Genomic DNA, 4,555 nt, shown 5'->3' with positions numbered 1-4,555 from the left:
CTGGGAAGTTAAAAGAGAAAGTTATGTTATCCAGTGAAAAATCACAGGACCGAAACTGCAAGCAGCACAGATCTGAGGACTACAAAAGTGGATCAGTGTTTTTTGACACTAACTTCTTTACTTGGGTAACGCAGTCTGAGGTTTAAGATAGATTGGAAAGGTTTTCTGGTCTCTTTGATGGATCTTTGTGCATGTATACCTTGTTGATAAACTGGGGGGAAAGGGTATTTCTGGGGTCCACAGGGCTGGAGGAACACTCTTGTTACATTTAAAACCATAAACAAGCTATGGCGTTCCCTATGCTTTTTTCCCTGTTACTGTATAGATAGATACATAGATACATACATAGAGATAGAGATATTTAGAGAGAGATTTTAAGGAATTTTCTCACACGATCATGGAAAGGCTGGCAAGTCAAAAATCTGCAGGGTGGGCCAGTAGGCTAGACACCCAGGAAGATAACCATCACAATCTGAACACCTGCTTTCCTTCTGGGAGTCTGGACATATGGCACATGCCAGGCAGAGGTTGCGTTTGTGACCAGCTCCCAATAAAAACCTTGGGCATGGAGTCTCTAATGAGCCCCCCTGGTAGACAGCATTTCGCAAGTGTCTTTTTTGTTTGTTTGGTTTTTTATACTGCAGGTTCTTATTAGTCATCAATTTTATACACATCAGTGTATACATGTCAATCCCAATCGCCCAATTCAGCACACCACCATCCCCACCCTGCCGCGGTTTTCCCCGCTTGGTGTCCATACGTTTGTTCTCTATATCTGTGTCTCAACTTCTGCCCTGCAAACCGGTTCATCTGTACCATTTTTCTAGGTTCCACATACATGCGTTAATATACGATATTTGTTTTTCTCTTTCTGACTTACTTCATTCTGTATGACAGTCTCTAGATCCATCCATGTCTCAACAAATGACTCAATTTCGTTCCTTTTTATGGCTGAGTAATATTCCATTGTATATATGTACCACAACTTCTTTATCCATTCGTCTGTCGATGGACATTTAGGTTGCTTCCATGACCTGCCTATTGTAAATAGTGCTGCAATGAACATTGGGGTGCATGTGTCTTTTTGAATTATGGTTTTCTCTGGGTATATGCCCAGGAGTGGGATTGCTGGATCATATGGTAATTCTATTTTTAGTTTTTTAAGGAACCTCCATACTGTTCTCCATAGTGTCTGTATCAATTTACATTCCCACCAACAGTGCAAGAGGGTTCCCTTTTCTCCTCGCAAGTGTCTTCACAACTTGTTGTTGGGGGAATTAAGCACATCCTGTGCAACTCCACTGGGAGAGGACCCTTGGAAGATTGCTTTCCCCCAGACTTTATCCCATATTCCTTTTCCCTTTGCTGATTTGGCTTTGCAGCCTTTTGCTGTAATAAGTTATAGTTGTGAGTATGACTAGATATTGAGTTCTGTGAGTCTTCCTAGTGAATCATTAAACCTGGGGGTGGTCTTGGGGATCCCCCAACCCAGGGTATTACAAGAGTCCATCTTATTCCCTTTCTCCCTTGAACTACATCGAAAGATGTAACACAAGTAAATCACATAGTGTATCAAAAGAACATTATAATGTATGACATAAAAACAGCTCAAGAGGAACTAGTGATTATATAGTACTTGGGGAATAAGAAGTGCTACAAAAATGCTAAGTAACGATAATAAGACAAATTATACTTTTCCACTAATTGCAAAGGACATTACCACAGATTTTCACAGAAAACAAACTTAATTATGTTTGTCCAGCAAGAACTATTATAAATCTTTTAAATAGATCTAGAATATTTTTAGTGAGAAGGATAAGTACAGAGATCCATTAACCAAAGGGAAAAATGTTTAGGGACAATTGAATGAAATTTCAAGCCTAATAGGTTTTGAAATCAATTTATTAGAATTATAAGGAAATATTTCATGTATAATGATCTCTGGGTTTTGCTTAATAGTCATACTAATTAACTTCTCAAATTCAATAAAAGTGTAGGAAATTTACTTATGTTCAGTACTTGACAAAATAAATCATGGTAATTACATATTCACATGGCCAATGATAATTCCTCTAACTCAGTCTAATAAACAAGAGTTCTTTAAGATAATTATTCTTTAAAAAAAAAAAAAGAAAAAAACACATGTATAAAATGACTCCTACTTATTAGGAGTTTTGAGCCTTCATGATGATGTATAAACAAGAGTTTCCTAAATCTTCAGGTCAGTAGTATCATCCTTTCAGGTCCAGCTTTAGTAAGATGTGTATTCCCATGACATTATAACACACCCAGGTACGATCTCTAGGGGGTTGAAGGTGTTGGGTGACATAGTAATGGGATTTTTCAATTTCAGGGCTGCCCTGACGTCCACCGTGGCTACATGGGGAACAAGGTAATATATCAGAATCCCAGGAAAGCCATAGATGATGAATTATCAAAAGCCTGATACCTAAGAAGTGATTAAAACCATATACCAAGCAAATTTTATCTGTCTTTTGTATCACAAATAAGGCTGGCATTCCATCTCTTGACATATATAATCTAAAACAATTCTCAAAGTGTGACTCTCAGATCATCATCACCTGGGAATTTGTTAAGAATGCAAATTATTCAACAACAAAAACAAATGACCCAATTCAAAAATAGTCAAAGGACTTGAATAGACGTTTCTGATAGACAGATAGATAGGTAGATAGATAGATAGATAGGTAGATAGATATACAGTACATATATGCAAATGGTCAATAAGCACATGAAAAGATACTCAATATCACTAGCTGTAGTGTAAGTGCTTGACTTTCAATTCCTGAGGCATTCATTTCAAAAGACAACCATTCTGAATAAACATATTGCCAGGTGTATAACACAGCAACTAGCAAACCAACCAGATAAGGGACTAGGCTGTCCCCACCCATGAAGGTCCCCTTTTGGAAAGCCCAAGGTAATCAAGATAACTGATTGAGTTATCCCCTTGGGGGACCCCACTTCTCCCTTTTTGTGCTACGATTCCTGCTCTTATCCTTTCAATTAGCCAATAAAGAGTGAACCCAAGAAACTCTTAGACACCTCACTCTCAGACCCTAATAAAGGCAGAGCCCCAGGTCTGAGCTCTCTCTCTCTTTACCCATGACCTCACTGTGGCCCTTGGGTGTACTGTATATCCTCCAGGACTTGTGAGTTAAAAGTATGTTCCTCAGCATTCCCTGACGGTTTTTGCTGAAGTATGTCTGTAAGAGCTGGCCCAGTCGTAAGTAGGGGTCCCCGTGGGGAAATGTCTATGGAGGTCGCTGGGAGTAACGTGTGCCCAGTGGGTGTCGCAGGCATTCCTAACCAAGGGCACTACCCTCAGTAGGCTTGGGACCCATGGAACATTAGTCATTAGGGAAATGCAAATCAAAACCACAGTGAAATACCACTTCCCACCCATTAGAATGGAAATGGAAATTATTTTTTAAAAAACAAAATGGAAAACAGCAAGATTTGGTGAGGATGTGGATAAGCTGGAACTCTTGCGCGTTGCTGGTGGGAGTATAAAATGGGGCAGCCACTCAGGAAAGTGATATGGCAGTTCCTCAAAAAGTTAAACAGAATTACCAAATGATCCAGCAATTCCACTTCTAGTTATATATCCAAAGAAATTGAAAGCAGGAACTCAAACAGATACTTGTACCTCAATGTTCATATCAGCATAATCCACAGTAGCCAAAAGGTGGGAATGACCCAAATGTCCATCAACAGATGAATGAATAAATAAAATGTGTTCTATACCTACAGTGGAATATTTCTTAGCCTTAAAAAGGAATTAAATTCTGATACAAGCTACAACATGTATGAACCTTGAACATATTATGCTAAATGAAATAAGCCAGTCATGAAAGGACAAAGACTGTATAATTCCACTTATATAAGGTGCAAAGCCACAGCTGGAGACATCCAAGACAAAGAGACCAGGCCTTCTTAGCATCAAAGAACAGTAAAGTCTGATCTTAACAACATTCTGAGTTCTCACTCTCCCAGCAGGAAGCAGCAGGCAGGAAGAACTGACTCATTAACAGTCATAAGCACCCCTAGGAGTTCTAGAGAATATTTGGAGAGGAGACACCTAGGGAAAGTCTGGACTTCTTAATCATCTGGCAAGTGAAAGGATATAAATATGGGTATAAATATGTGACCATATTTTATTGTTGCAGATGGGTAAGGCCAAGTCTCTGTGTTACAAAAGGGAAATAATAGTGAGATGTGGTTGTCTGAAAGGTATTTTTTTCAACTATCCTCTTACATACTTGTTTCCTGTGGTACTTGATTGTAATAAATCATAGTGGGAAAGAGTCTGTGTAGCTGATTCAGTAATATCCTAATATCCCTGGCAATGGAGAAGCCAGGCATTCAAGGAAAGTAAAATAGGAAATAAAATAAGAAGAACACAGACTTTCAAGCCAGACAACTGAGGGCAGTGGATTCTAAGGGGATTCCATGGGTGCTCTATAGGCTCCACTTCTTAGCAACACTTTGAGAAGCAATGTAGCATGCACTTGATAATGGATGCTATTGATAT

The 4,555-nt window shown here is 39.0% G+C and overlaps 1 long non-coding RNA gene across 1 annotated transcript in view; it reads right to left on the bottom strand.

The window, feature by feature from the left end:
• Window positions 1-4,555, bottom strand: part of LOC309619676 — a 51,587-nt gene that overhangs the window by 35,933 nt on the left and 11,099 nt on the right. The window lies entirely within an intron of this gene.

Source organism: Balaenoptera borealis (assembly GCF_965194805.1).
Source record: "Balaenoptera borealis genome assembly, chromosome: 21".
Lineage (NCBI taxonomy): Eukaryota > Metazoa > Chordata > Mammalia > Artiodactyla > Balaenopteridae > Balaenoptera > Balaenoptera borealis.
This window is presented reverse-complemented; position numbering and strand designations above follow the sequence as displayed.